This window comes from Crocodylus porosus, unplaced genomic scaffold (genome assembly GCF_001723895.1).
Source record: "Crocodylus porosus isolate Cpor-Errol unplaced genomic scaffold, CroPor_comp1, whole genome shotgun sequence".
NCBI classification, from domain to species: Eukaryota; Metazoa; Chordata; order Crocodylia; family Crocodylidae; genus Crocodylus; species Crocodylus porosus.
In genome coordinates this window covers 59,815,689-59,832,096 of record NW_017728907.1, presented here as the reverse complement: position 1 = coordinate 59,832,096, position 16,408 = coordinate 59,815,689, and positions in this window count along the sequence as shown.

Here is a 16,408-nt window from a genome sequence, read left to right as displayed (position 1 = left end):
TGCAATAAATCAGGGGTCCTGCAGAAAAAATAGCTAGCAATTATGTTAATAAAGACTGTGCATATACACAGAAAAGCTAAATGAAGGTTGCATGGGCAACCTTATTTCAAGCTAGTTTTGAGCGCTTGGCTTTGTTTTCTTAAGGTACTTTTTAAATGTAGTTGCCTTGATTTTTTTGAACAAAGTAAACTGAAAAGAAGCCTGTTATGTAGTGCCATATTGACATAGACATGGTTCATTGGCAGGGCTGGAACCTAAACCCTCTCCAGAGACTTCTGCCATTTGAGCTAACAGACTAATGTATACCAGCAGCGGGTGTCATCCTCTATGGAGACTAGCACAGAGGAAGAGACATGCTTTACCACTGGATTTTTTCTGAAAGCAAAGAAAGAAGGACATTCGGGAATCAGGGGTCCCACTGTGGACCCTGAAACGGAGTTTCTTGAGTGGTCACAGACTGTTCTGCCCCTGTTCCCTTAAGATGTACCCCTTCCACCTCTCCTCCAGTCTTTCACTGTGTCCACTCTGTTTCTCCTTCTCACTTCTCTAGCTCCTCATCCCAGGGTTCAGGGTCCTTATCCTGAGGATTTCAGTCTCCTCTGCCACTCAGTTAAACTTCTGAGGCCCCAGCTGAGTCCTCTTGTCTGGCCAGTTTCTCTTCCAGTTTCAGCCCCCTTCCCACTGGCCACCAATCCCTTCCCCATGGCTCCCCCACAGCCCTCCAGCCTGTGTCTCTTCATCTTTCATTTCTCTGTTCCAGTCTTCCATTAACTCTCCCAATATATTCCCATCGCTAACACTATCTACCACCCAGAGGGGAGACTTTTGTGTCCTATGTTAGGTAATATCCTCCTGCAAGCTGTCTAGGTGCCAGCAGATGGAGTATTAAGAGCAAAGCAGAAAGAAAGACTTTCCCTGCTCTCTGGTTTGATGGCTAGATCCACAGCAGCCAGGAGCAGCAGTTGCAGGGAAAGTCCTGTCCATGCCCTGCAGTTCTGGACTGGAATATTTGCCGTGCAGATGGTATCTTTAGAGAATTTAGCTGCCCAACACTGATATGTCTCCATGAGCATGTTTTAACAGAGTTTTCAAGGCTTAAAACTTGGCTAAATTGGGGCAAAAGGCACATCCCTGTCACTGGGACAACTAATCTGCCAACTTTAAAGCTACTGCTCCAGATCCCGGAGGAGTTAGCATTTCTCAGTGAAACTGTCTAAGATTTTTTTCTTTATGAGGGCAAAACCATGTATTTTTTCCACTCGTCTTGTGCTGTGAGATGCGTGACCTGTTTTGGATTGCTTCCAAATGAAATTCCATCTGGGAAAGACACAGACAATTGAAGTCCAATGGGTTAATGTTTAGCAAAAGCATAAGCCACTGAATATAAAGTTATATAACGGTGGGCTCTGGGGCAGCATCATTCTAAGTGGTGCATCCAGTTGTGCCATTAATAATGCACAAGGCTTATAAGTAGTTTCAGACCATGAAAAAGTATTTGTTCTCCCTCTGCCATCTTCTCCACCCAAACGTTTACCATTGTCTAGTCTCTGTCCTCACTTGTCAGGTATAATCCGCTTTATGGTCCAGCCATTTCTGTTTTCTTTCCAGAGACCCCCTAATCATACCAGGGTTTGCAGTAGTAACATGACCTACATCTTCCCAAGCGCTGTAGTGAGTCCCAAGATAGGATTCCAACCCGGCTGTATAGGTGAGAAAAGTTTGCATAGGGCCAGGACTGTCCCTAGTGGGGGGTGGGATAAGGGTGAGGGGCAAACTGAGGCAACTGCCCTGGGCCCTGGGCCCTGTGCTTTGGGGCCCCTCTGCGGTCAGTGCCATACAGGCCCCCTGTGGCTCTGCCACCGCTGCCAGCCACCCACCACCCCTGCAGCCCCACACAGGCTGATATGCCCCGGGCCCCGCACACCCCTAGCTCTGCATAGGGCTAGAAAGTATCAGTTTAATTTTCTTTTTTTTTATACTTGGTCTGCTGAGAAGTTTCCAAATCCTTGAAATACCTAGAGTCCAAAGAGCCCTTTTTGAGAAAGAAATGGAAAATGATGCTGAAATGACTTTTCAAAATAAATGTATATAAAGTAATGAACCCACTGCATATCTGACCCACACAGACTTGCAATATGTAGAGCAACCAGAAGGGGGAAATGTTATAGCTCTTCAGATTTTAGGGGGGATATTTTTGTTGATAAACTGAAAATGCAAAGTGGAAAAAAACCCTCCCTCCTCCTCCAAACTGCTGAAAACTGACTTTTCAGCTTTGCGGATCTGGGCTTTTTCAGTTTTTCAAGGTATGCGATGAGGAGGGGGCATTGGTTATGTGTCTTGCAGTTTAATATTGATCAGCCTTACATCCTGCAGCCACTGCCTTGAGCTCCCAAGGATTAAAGGCTCGCTGCATGAATGTACCTCAGATCACATCTTCTTTCAGGAAGCAACATCCCTGTCCAGGAGCACACTAGCACTAAGTACAAATAGTCAAAAAGCCTGAGGCTGAATTGATTCAGTCCTTGCAGGTTAATCTAAGCTGCAAAGATTGAACCAATAAGCAAATAAATAGACATTCACTTCTGATTCAGGAAATGCAGCCACATGCTGTCAGTGGCTCAAGCCAGAAGCTGGGGGGGGAGGCGGGTGCTAGAGCATGGCTCTCTGGCATGTAGCCAGCATGAGCTGTATGTTCACTTCCTCTTCCTGCTGCTCCCAAGTTCTGTGGGATGTGCAGTCCAGACTCACAGCGGTAGGACTCTGCAGGATTGCACATCACTTCCTCTTCCTGCTACCAGGTGCCTCTGGGATTTGTAGTCCACAGTCACAGCCAGCACTAAGTAAGCAGGGCAGGGCAGGGCTTTACTTTTGGGGAAGGGGAGTTTAACCCTCCTCCCTGGTCCCAGAGCCCAGCTGGGGTTTGCCTTGAGTGGGGGCCAGTGAGCCAGCTCATGAGACCAGTGAGACCACTGCTCCAGCTAGGGAGCAGAGAGGCAGAGATAGGTCTGCTCTCTGAAGGAGACAGCACAGCCCAGGGCTGCAAATCATGCTGGGATGCTGGTGGACTCTGATTTAACTTGAACCAGGAGGTGGTCTGGAACAGAAGTTTCATAAACTGGGTTGACCTAAATCTGTTAAGTCTGCTACTACATTTAACCAGATTTATCTTAAACCAGTTTCAGCCATTTTGAAACTGGCTTATGTGCATTGAACTTCTGTTCTGTTACAGGTTTAAATAATTTCTGATCACTTAAACCAGCTTATGTGTAACTTCTGTCCCTAGCCTTGGAGAGTTAGCATACTACAAGCCCTGCATTATGCATGTCCTTGGTCCCCTGGCATTAGAGCACTGCATCCTCTGAGGTGCTACCTATTGAAACTCATTACAAGTCAAGTCCTCCTTGTGCAACTGCATAGATGGGAGGGTCCAAGGGACTTCTTTTTCACCACTTAACCCTCCTCCGCAGTAGTGGGAATTGCAGTCTCTGGACTGAAGGGGCTCAAGGGCTGCTCCCTTTGCACTCTCTACGCGTGAGGAAGTTGGAAGGAGTGAAGGCCATGCCCACCTGTGGAGCTGACTGGGGGCACAGGGGATAAGTGAGCTAGTGTGGTGTAGTTCACGTGCTGCTCTTATACAATGGAGAGAGAAGGGAAAGGTTACCCCTTCAGATGTATTGTGCCACCAAGTGTGTCCCCATTGAGGCAGTGCACTTCCAAACCACCCACAACAGGGACTAGGGGCAGGGAACCCCATCAGGCCCTATTCCTCTCTTGCAAGTCCAATGCTTTTAATTAAACAAATAGGGAAAGCAACCCACTGTAACAATTCTGATAGCACGTGGAATGAAAAAATAATGTAGCTAAAAAGGAATATTGTTTGATTAGATCCAAACCAGTGGCATCAACTGGTTTTGCTCATTTAACCTGTCTCCTGATCGCAGTACAGCTGTCATTTAGCTGCAGGGTGGATGTGTTCATACTGAACTATTAATCTGTTTCAAAATGCCATAACATTTCCATGAAGAACTTCCTAATTTTTTTTTCCGAAATTAAATGTCTGTTTAAAGTTCATTCCCTCCTGCTGCAACTAATTGAAATGAGATTTGGTTTATCTTTATGACATGAAAATGGGATTGAGTTTCATAATAATAACAATAATGATAACTCTATAGATTTTAGGACTAGTAGTTAATAATTATAGTAATATGTGGAGATTAGACAGGAGTAATGCAGCATAAACAGACCATTGCTATTTGCTGAGATGTGTGATTGGGTGCCTGTTAACAACAGCTTCTTAATTTGGTATCTGTTTTTAGTTCTCATTGAATTTTAGTCAAGTGCATTAATTAATTTAGCGCCAGAATATGATGATGATGCAGGGATCCCTTTGCTAACCAGACACCAATTTAATGCTCAAAGTAATAGAATTTAAAAAATGCAAAGTTCTTGAGAAGCATGAAGTCAGGGCATACAAAATCAGCTTGCCTCCATGTGCCTAGTCAAAGGTAAGCATGCATCAGAGTTAATCTTTTAAGACAAGTTACAGCAGTTTTGGCCATGGATTCAAAGCTCCCTGCTTCCCCTTGATAAATTAGGTTACCATTTTGAGAGCCTTTTGTGAGGAGCAGAATAGCATGCTAGAATAGTAACCCCAAAACTTGGGGTTTTATTTAATTTTTCTTTGAGGACAGAATTAGGTCCAAATATTTTTAAATAATTTGCTACTCAGACTTCCGAAATGCGATGGCACCATGGACATGGGCCTGTGCATTTCAGAAGTTTGAGTAGCAAATGAGGGGGAGTTTTTTGAAACATAAAACAGCTACTGAGTTTTCCAAAAAAGTGCTTGCCACCTGTAGACTAGTTCTAGGACATTTAAAGTGCCTGCTTGTCTCTAAGGACAGCTGCTATATTATCTGTTAGGGATAAGTCTCACATTGTATTTTCTCATGGATATTTTCTTTTTGTTCTACCACACTTTGTTGCTTCGCTTAATTTAAACTGAAAGTCACTCAGACTTTGAATATGTGAAAAACAGCCTTAGCTGTGAATTCCCTTTTACTGGTGATTATGTATTTTATTGCTTGGCAAGTTTAAGGCCAAATTCTGATACGACAGTTCAAGCTAACCTTCAGCTTCATGAGCAAATAAGCTCTGCTGACTTTATTAGGACCCTGTCTGGAATAAGGCTCTACGCACTGTCAAGAGATGAGAAGCTGACCCCTTGTAGATTGGGGGTGTTCTTTTTCATGGTAGATTCATAAGAAAAGAAAGAGATGGCATGCACACAGCGTAAGAAGAGATGGCTGAGTTGGCTGCTGTATGCTGAACAATTAGAAATGCTGAGGATTTAGCCAGCTTGGTCAATAGAGGGAAGGATATGATTTGCAACATTGTGAAGTAAAGTTAGCGCAGAACCAGGAAAGTTAAGAAGTCACAACTAGGCCAGAATAGTACATTCACAATTTGGTCCCCTCTTTATAGTGGAGGTGACTCCAAAGCCCTAAGGAAGTTTAGATTCTGGACCAAATCCTGAGTTTGCCTTTGCTGCTTCAGATCATAAGAACCATCCTGCTTGATTCCGATGGTTCCAGGGAGAAAAGCAAAAGGAAAAAGTTTGATGAGGAGGGGAGACATGTTATTTCCTTCATTGGCCTGAAGGAAAGATAACTGTGATCAAGGATCTTTGATGGTTGGGGGAGGAAGGGAATTATTGTTAAAAGAAAGGTTCTCCAAGAGGGACTTCTTGGAGCTCCCTAGGGGAAAGGGAAGGGGAAGGGGAAGGGAAGGAATTAGTTGACACAATGCACAATTGCTCTTAATGGCTCTTTCAGATGGTTGTGTTTTATTGTGTAAATACATGTTTATCAGCTTTTTAAAATGCAGATTGGACACCTATGTATTGTGTTTGGGGGACCTGGGAGAAAGAATATAATTGGCTTGCCAAACCACAGCTTTTTCCTTTGAGTTTTTATGAGCCATCATGTTCAACTGTATTAAGACAGGGTTTATCACGAGTGGTGTAGTCACAGCGATGAAAGGTGCTACTAACAAGCTGCCAGACATAAATAGAAAGATACTCCTCCATACAGCAAAACCCCTTTTGAAGAGCAGTTGTTTCTCAAGACTTGAGGCTATGCTTGCTTTCCATAATGTTATTTTAGTAGTGAATACTTAGTCATTGGTCTGCCGACTCACAGGTAGCCAGGGCAGGCCCCTTGTACAATGCATGGGGGGAGTCAAATCTCTCAGGGAGGGAATTTAATGAACTAGACCATCGAATGGGAAGCCAGTTAAGTTAGCCAGGAGAGAAATGCAGGGAGCAGGGAGAGAAGAGGGGTTTCAGCACCTAAGCAACTAACCTGCTGCACCTGACTGATGCCTGCCTACCTCTCGCTGTCCCTTGCTCACATCCCAGACCTCCCACACTAGCCCCTTGTTTTGCTGTGCCCCCCCACTGCTTTTTTGTGTGGGTGCATGGCTGCCCCTGCACCTTTTTGTGGCCTGCCCCCTCTCCTCCTAATGGTTATTAAAAGGGGAATCAATGCCCTTCAGTTGTGCTGGAAGTTACTATACTGTTTAACCATAAGTGTTGCCTTATACATTATGGGTGAAGAGTCTCATAGGGGTAAATTGACCCAGGAGAGTCACTAGCTAAGGGCTTGACCTAAGGAGTCCTTGGTACAGGGGCAGTTTTCTGAGGCTTTTACACTGACCCAAGTCCATTGACTCCAGTGCAGCCATTCCTGAATTAAAACAAGACAAGTGAGGTGAAAAGTGGCACCTTGGCCTTGTAATTACCCCAAGCAATTAGATACTAAGAACATGCTCAATTTGATTGCTTCTCATGCAGGTGTGAATTGGGTCACTCCACTTAGATCCCAGTTGAGACAGGCTTAAAACCAGTGCCAGGGGATTTGAATCAAGCCTGCCACTTGCCAAATATTGCTCCTCAGAACAGAACCCATTTGGGGATTGCATACATGTAGAGTACTTGTAAGTGGGAAAGCAATGACTTTGTTGGTCTGCACTCATTTAATTTGCAAACACCAGAACACATTTATTTTAGATGTTTTTGGGAGAAACGAATGGGCTTTCTCCTTTTATGTGAAAGACCTAATCCTGTGCTCTGCTATACCATTCACTGGTATAAAACACGTCTAATACCATTACTGTCTCAGACTTGAAGACCACCTTATCCTCTTGAGCACCCACCATGTCAGGTGAGTCAGTGGGAGCTTTGTTAATATGCAATGGTCTAGATCTATCCTAGCCCAGTGAATTTGCTTTGCTGCATTCTTATTTGGAAGCTAGCCCTTCTTTTCTTTATGCCTTTCACTTCTGAAACCCTCCATCGCCACCATCTTTCCAAATAAGAAGTCACCCCTTGCATAAGGTAACTCGTGCTGCTTTGGTAAGAAGGGGTTCTCTCTCCCCAGAACACACGGTCTGCCTAAAGCACCTTTAGTCCTTGAAAGAGAGGAGTGGGATTACCCACTACCCAGGAATGGGATTGCTCAAATCCAGGTTTCTCATTTTATGGAGCGGAGCACAGATATGCCCGAATACGTTCAAATTTTCTGCTGTAAAGACCACATAAATGTTAGTAACACACCCCTTGAGAACAGGGCTGCCCAAAACATTTCTGTGTGTAAAAAAAAAAAAAAAAAAAAAAATATTGAAAACTATGTAGTCAAAACCCAACAGAAGACTTCTTTCCCCAGAAAATGCTGATACTTCACCAAAAGATCAGCTGTCCCCAAACTACAAATGACACCTAATAATCAAAATTGTCAAGCTTTTAATCTTTGATGTCTTCAGAAGAGGTTCAAATTTTCTCTGGGGAAAAATTTTTTTGTAAAAATGTATTGCGAAACAAAACCCTGTTTTCTGACCAGTTCTAATTTAGTGTTCCCTTTTTATGCTAGGTCACTCCTGGACTGTGAGCTATTTGGGGTATGGATGTTATCATTTGTATCTGATTGTAAAGCAACTATCATTCCAGGCTCTATATAAATAATATATCATAAAACACAGACAGCACATAAAGGCAACCCCTGTTTAATGTTGTTTTGCTTAGCACTATGCATTTCACTGTAACGCTCATTTTAAGTTGATACCTGATTTCACTTAGCGCTCAGCAAGTTTCATTATAACACTCGCGGTCACCGTCTTGGGTCATTAAAAACGATTGCAGTTGCCATCTTGGGTCATCAAATACTTTTGGTTTCGCTTAACGCTCGTTTCACTTATGCTCAGTTTTTCAGGAACCAATTCGGTTGCCTGTATTAGGAGTCTTAAGATATTATCACAGAAATGGGAAGATCCAACATAAAATGCAAAGTTACGGTTAGCATTGTGCCAAGAAGCAGGGTAGATCAGCCCACCCCGAGATCTGTGCTGCTTCCAGTACTCCAGTTCTCCCAGTACAATACATACCATATGCGGTGCAATACGGGGCACCACGAGGACAATGCATGATGAGGTTCTGTACGAGGAGAATGCTAACTCTGTGTTGCTTTGCTTGCATCTCGTTTGGTTATTCTCAGCGTAGTTCTAGCGTGAGTGAAGAATAGCTGCTGAACAAGGGACAAATCTGCTTGAGACAAATGTAAGAATGACAAATGTAATCCACAGTCTGAAACAGAAAAGACATGCTTTTCTTTGGCCTACAGCATATTGAGCTTTGACAAAAATGTTTACGGGAACACACTGTGACTAAAACTCAGAGGGCCAACCTTTCAAGTAATGTTGAAACACGGAAAACGCTATTCTGCATCGTAACTTGTTCATGTCATGCAGCATCTTCTATCACACTTGCTAGATTTAGACACATTAAAGCTAGTCACTTTACCAAAAGAAAGACATCTTTAATTGTGTTGCAAATATTCACCCAGTAAACCACTGCATTCAGCATATGTTTATTAAGCCCTTAAGGAAAATTCCCTGGATTCACTTGAGATTTCCTAAAGGACAAATTCTCTGTAAATTATTAACTTTTTTATTATCGTGTTGCTTAGATTTATTGAGATAAACATTTAGTGTCATTTCTCTCACATGGTTAAATTGTCATGATTATTTTAAAAGGAAGATGCATCATATACTTCACTGCCCTTTAGCTTATCTCCTTTTTAAGGAGAATGGGGATTTTATTATCACAGTCAATTGGTTATGAGCAGAGTGCTTTTTGGGTTTCTTTAATCTGCCTTAGGAAGGAGGGTAGAGTCAATTAAATGTGTTGAGTGGACCTTCTTAGCTGAATACAACACTTATTTCTGTCCAGTAAACCACGTGCAGGATTGGTGGCAACTAGCACAAACAGAGTGACAAGAATAAGCTTTTGAAGTATCAGATGAAGGTAGTCTTGCCAGGCTTATTGTTTTACTATCACTGCAACACTCTCCTCCACAGTATGTGGTAATGTCCAGAGGAGTCGCAGCGTCCACACCAAACCCTTTGCTATGGCAGCAGCCACTTCAAACATAGCTTCATGAATAGGAGCTCATTTGACCCTTGACCACAACCAGCCTCTAAATTGGCAGACAGAGAATCGGAGTAATTTGTATAATTTCAATTAGTTACTAGCTGCATAACAGGGAGGTCATGACTTTTTTGGGATGATTATTGCCCATGGCAACCAAACTTCAATGTACCATCAGTTTCCAAATACTTTCACTTAATAAATGTAAGTTCATAAACAAGGCCCAATTGTTGGGGGTACACAACAAAGCTAATTATCCATGCTGCTACCAAGTGAGCGGAAGATGACATAACTTTGTCGGCAAAATCCTTTTTATTAGCAACAAAAAAGTCGCTGATAAATGGCTTTAATAATGTTGGCTGAATGAATGGTATTGATCTTTGACTATGTAAAATAGTGAGGAAAGGCAAGTTTGTGTAAGAGCACTGTTGTTGTACTACTGAGAGCAGGCAGTTTTTGTTTCACAGTTTGTTCTGTGCACCAAAATTCAAAAATTCTAAAATCAATGTTGCCATTGTTGGGCCAAAACAGGACACCCTGACCACGGACAATGCAAAGAATTTCAAAATATAGATAGCTCCCTGATACATACAGATTGGACTGTAAGAAACATTGGGTTGTTTTTCCTTCTCGAAGAAAGGGCAGCTTGTTCCAAGGCATAGACAATGGTGTGTCTACATGACTGTGAAACTTCATGAACCCAGTGCAATAATTCAAGCCTTTGATATGAAAAATGTTTTGTATGTCTTCCTCCACATCTGCAAATACCTCCACTTTCCCTTGATGCCAGCCAAGAGTTGTTAGCAAGTGAATGTTTTCCACTTGAGGAAGAAAAAAAGGGTTAGGCACGTACATAAGTTTTGCTATTTGGCTTTTGTTTTTTGAATTAAAATAAAGGTTTCCTTCTCTCATGTCACAATCTATTAGCCAGTGGGAAACCTGGTATCACAGTTCTTTCCCCTTCACCCCAGCATTTGTAGCAGACTTGACGGTGTGTGGAAACCAACACAGGCAGTGCGCTGTGACTGCGTCACCTGCAATCAGCCTGTGCTGCTGCTAAGATTAATCATGACAGTAGGCAATATTTCCAACATTATTAGAAGAGAAACCTAATATTTTGGGACATCAGGGATCTCTGAGCTGTTGTCCATCAAACTGAGAACCTTCATTTTCTACTCCTTGGATGGGTAACCTTAAGTTTTAACCATTTCACGGACAAAAGGTTCACATACATGCACAGAGAACAGAATATAATGTACCAGCTGCATAAAGTTAATCTTAGACGCTCTTTGTTATTTATGTTCAAATGGTTTTACATTATTGCGCATTGGGACACATTGACAGTTTCTCGAATCTGCTTTGACTGCATATTTCGGTTTGCTTCAGTTCAGTCCCTTAACTCCTCATCCATTTGATAATTTGTTTATAAATCTGTGAACATTTGCAAGACATAAAGCCCAATATCAGTGTTTGGCTAACATCTGTCCCTTCTACTGTATACAAGGCAAAGGGGAATTTGCTTGCCTTGCCAATGATATCTCAAGTGCAAATTTAATGAAACACATTTAAGGTATGTTTAAATTTTGAGACATTATATTATGCAGTAGGGCAATGCTGGTGTCAAATTTAATGAGATTTGATTTGAGCCATTTGGACTACACCATTTTTAAGGGATAAAGTTAAGGCAATTTTGTTTAAAGCTTGACTATGGGTTTTATCATGTATCTAGTGAAATACTCGTTAATGAGCTGGAAATTTTCATTGCAGTTTTAATTCTTCCAGCTATTGGATGTAGCTTGGTAGGGTAAAATATTTATTTGGGGCCTGATTCTGAATACCCTGACTACAGAGAGTAGAGTAGGCAGAGGTAGTTTAGCTGTGTTAGTTTGAAGTCAGGAGAAGGCAGGGTAGAGATTCACCTTATGAACTAACTAAATCAGAGGTGCATAAGCTTTCATGAGCTTGAGCTCACAACCAGACAGCAGCAGATGAAGTGAGCTTGGGGTCACAAAACTTTATGCATCTGTCTTTAGTTAGTCTATAAGGTGTGTCTCTACCCTGCCTTCTAAAGGGGGTAATGCTTATTATGAAGGGAATACTTGTAGCAATATGCCGAGCTCTTGGTAGTGGGGCAACACAGTCCCAAGGATATTCAGGATTTGGCTGTTAACCATTCAAAGGCTCTTGCACAGCAGTGAGGATCATCACTACGTTCCCACTAAATTCAGTGGGAGTTGAGGGTGCTCAGTACCTTGTGGGACAGACCCAAAACAATTGTTTTCAAATGGAAATGAATGTCTCTGAATTTTATTTTTGAAGACACTGTTCTACTCGGAGCATAAGGTTGATATTGTTGTAAGGGAAAACCAGGATTTTGTCTTCACTCTGCAGAAAGCCTACACAATTGACCTTTGATTTATAAAGAAAGCTCAGTGTACAAGTGATCCGGACTCTGCAGATTTAAGATGGACACGAATGTTTATTTCTCAAACCATGCATGAGATGCAAGTTAGGGGAGAGCCTCTCTTCAATCACAGCCCACCCTGAGCTGATTGTTCCCTTGAAGACTTTAGGATCTCTACTCACTGTACTTTATTCTTCAAAACCCGCAGGCAAAGATAAAGGCATTTCTAGAGGAGCAAGGAACTGCCTTAAAATACAACATAGTTGTAGAAATGTGGTTACTTTTCAGACCTGTTTTCTTTTGGGCCTGATCCTTTGAGGTGCTGAGCATCCTATGACCCCAGCTGACTTCCTGCCCTTTGGGCAGGGGCTGGACTCGATGATCTTCTGAGGTCCCTTCCAGCCCTAATGTCTATGAAATCTATGAAATCCTCATTGCCCATGTATTCAGTGTCAGATCCCGAGGTCTTCATTCAGGTTTTATTTCCTCTAAACTCCCCTCAGTGTTAATGACAGCTTATCTGAATACGTGCTGTGTCAAAATGAAGCCAATCTTTGGATCTGGCTCAGTGGGAGTTAAGGGAGCTCAGGCCCATATCAGAGACATCAAACCTCTTGTGGGGGTTAACCCATAATATGCTCTTAGTTTTCACCTTTAGCAATAGTGTACAAAGTCATTAACAAAATCCAGGAAACAAAATTACTGTTAAGACAGCAGGTAAAATGCAATTGCTCATGCTCTGCATTACCGTCCAGACTGACAAAAGCAAACACTTCTCCTCCCCTCTCTAAGGAAGGCAGGGTGCATTTTCTGGATGTCTCCAGAACCTCTCAGCACGCTTTTGGCTGCTGATCCCACCAGCCTTATCCATCATCATTGCAGCTTTGAGAGTTGATTCATTTATCTCTTTGCTTTAACTCTGTCACCTAGAGCTTTGGATACATAGACCCAATTTCTTGGATTTGGTCTTTCATGTGGCCTCTTCCCTGCTGGCATCCACTCAATCATCCCCGTTGCCATCTGAGCTTCTTCTAAGCTACCCATATGTCATATGTTTCCCAGCCACCTGGTGGTTGCACTCTCAGTGCCTACTTTTAGATCTGTCTTCCCCCTCCCTTCTTTGTTTATCATCCTGTATTGGGGTATTCATCTTTCTGTCGGTGTGCGTCTCAACCACAGACTGAACATGGCCCCGCACAGAAATCTTTCTGAATCTCAGACAGAGCCGAATACCTCTCCCCCCGACACTTAATATCCTTTCTTCTTTATATTCCAGAATATTTTGCCTTTTGAGGAGTAATCTCCAGAGACTACGCAATGCAGTTTTCTCCTATAGCTGTTATTCTTCCTGTGTCTATCTCATAATTTGGGTCCAAAATTAAGTGGAAAATAATGCATGTTCTCACTCTTCCACCTACATACCAAGTCTCTCCTGCTTGGGTATACTGGGAGGTTTACCTATTAATAACCTTGGATTTCCCAGCTCTAATTTTGTCGTGGGAGCAGCTGCCATTCAAGCACCTTTATTTTCCTTGGCTCTCATTTCTGCTTTTGGTAGCACCCCCACAAGTAATATTCTTCAGTGAAAAGGAGCGTTTCCTATGCATTCCAGCACCTTTTGCACTTTGATCATAAATCTTAGCTAACTCTTGATATGGTAAGTGGTGCTGGCCAGACTTAACCTTATTACTAGAGATGTACTGAGCAATCCTGCAGTTGTAAGGTGCTATGGATATTTCAGTAATGGGAAATCTGCTTCCCAGATAAGATTAATTTTTCTTACGACCTTTAGCTGAAGTGATACCTGTACATTCCTATCTGCATTAACTTCTTGTTTCCTCTTTGTCTGCCATCACTGCAAGTGTGTCTTGGAGATTCTTCCAAGCAGTGCAAGACCCCTCTATGAGGGATTGAAGTTATCACAATTAAATTAATCTTGACTGGTCAAAAATGTCTGGATTCCTGCATCAAACTTAGAATGTGGTAGTAAAAAAAGGTACACACGCTATTATGGCTATCACTATAATTTTATTATTTTAATGTTCCTGTTAAACATTTTCTTCCTGTGAGAATAAACTCCCTCCAGAGATGGTGGAATCACCTGCCCTGGAAATCTTCAAGAGGAGACTGGACAGTCACCCCATTGGGGTTACCTGACTCCAGCTGTTTTTCTTGCCCGGTGCAGGGGGCTGGACCTGATGATTTTGCGAGGTCCCTTCCAGCCCCTTACAATCTATGAATGCAGATGATACACAGCTAGAATACACGATGCACTGTTATCCAATCCCAGAAAATTTAATCCACTTTTAAAATACAGGTTAAAATGTAATTCTCCAGCACTACTTTTTTTTTTAGGGTATCCCAATAAAAGAATATTTTGAGCTTTTTTTCTTTATTCCAGCATAGTCTGTGGTTGTATTCGGTGGCTATGTAGTTGTGAATTGCATGACCTGATTTTAAGTCCCAGCTGAATCGAGACAGGGATGCTTTTCTAAAAGATATGCTCTTGTTCAAACAGATGTCATGCAGAAATCACTGGCAGGGTTCTGTGGCCCATATTATGTGGACCAGGCCAGACAATCATTTCTGGATTCTATATAAGAAAATCATTTACCCAGTGTTTCTTCCTATTTGGTGTGGAGATTCTTTACATGTTAGTCCTTTAAATAGACATTTGATCTCACCCTTTCCTATCAGTAGGTAGTTGAGTGTATCATTTTAAATAAGAGATGTTTTGATTAAAATATCTCTACTTCCCATTTCTTGACCACCAAAGTAATTGCTAAGGATTTCTTCCATAACATATGTTGAAATCTACTGTGAATGAAGGAAAGAACCTTTCCCTGTCTCCTGCCTTCTATTGCAATACACTGTGTACTGGGCACATTAATAGGTAAGGCACAGTCTCTCTGCTTTTGTATTACTTTTCTTGAACTATCCTAGTTGTTCTTCCCAGTTCTGGGAATCCCTGTCAGGCAGACTATATGAATAAAATACGCCAGAATCCTTTTTCAATCATTTATCATCTGTCCACCTCTGGAAAGAAGGCATAGCATCTCTCAGCTCAGATGGCATAATCTTGAATTCAAACAGCCAACTATTTGAGACAGCTATTGTTAATACAGACATGCTCTCTGCAAAATGATTAAGCTTCATGAGTTAGGCATCCATTTTGATAACTGAATGTTGACCTTTTCTCAAACCTCTTGGTAGCACAAAGTACTGGAGCCAATAAAAAGTCCAAAGAGTTGAAGTGGAGAACCTGACTCTTTATACTGAACTAAAGCACCTTAAGCTTGAGTTCTCCTTAACATCCCTTCTGTCAGGAAGTGCTTTATTTTAAAGGAGGATCAGGACCTAGGATGCCCATCTTGCATGATCTTCAGCAGATTTCTCTGTGGATGAATAGTTCCTTGTTCTAGCCATGATATCACAACCTCCATCCAAGGTTTTGTCTTCCTACCTCTTGTTATTCTGCCATTAACTCTTCCTTCTAGTGTCCATAAACATGCATTGCTTTCAAAATGTGCCAAGCAAAATGCATCTTTCCTCTCAGAATTTTCTTCAAAATGTATATCTGTTCTGTGTTAAATTATGGCTATGAAACATGGGCATCTTTTCCATAAAGAAACTGCAGTCCTTTTGTGTTATGGTGTTATCCAAATATTTTAAAATTATTGTGGATGGACTATGTATCTGTTGAACTGCTGCTGGGACTGGAAGTCAGATTAAACAAGACTAAACAGAGACTTCATGAAAAGAAAGATGACACAGGTATGCATTATAAAACAATGGCTTATACAGAGAAAACTAGTTTAACACTTCTGCTATTTTTTTTGCAGATTACCAAACTAAGGGGCCAAACCGAATGTAATATTTAAAAAATAAAAAAACACATTTTTTATATAGCACATAATTAATTAATGGAATTGACTGCCAATAGATAGGCAAAAAGCTGTTAGTAAGATTAAGAAAAAAGATTGGACAAAGATATTAATGATAAGAATGTCTGCCATGCATTAGCTAGGCAAGACCTGCATCAGCCCTCATACTTCTGGATGTAAACCAGCCACTGAATACCAGACATTAGGAAGTGCCACAGCAGCACAATATTATGAAACTATTTATTATGGGAGTTTTACATATAGTACGAGATGGGTGACTGCTCTGCTCTGGTATCGCAGCTCCACTTTCCATTGCTATTTTCTCTTCAAGTAATTCTCTCTATCCAACTAACTCCGGTTTTGCTCTGTCCTGAGAAGCTTTGTTTAGTCCCTATGAACCTTTCTCCTGCCCAAAAATAGATACCAAAATATACTGATTGTCCTTGTACATTAAACTATCTTGATTCAATCTTGAAAATGTGCATTATATAGACTCAGTGGCATGACTTAATATGGGGCAGGAAGGAATACTCATAAGTTATCAGTCTGATGAAGAACCACCCTGGTAGTAACAGCATTTGTTTCACCTTGTCAAACTCAGCTTTATAACCTTGCAGGAAGAAAACGTTAAGGTAACCA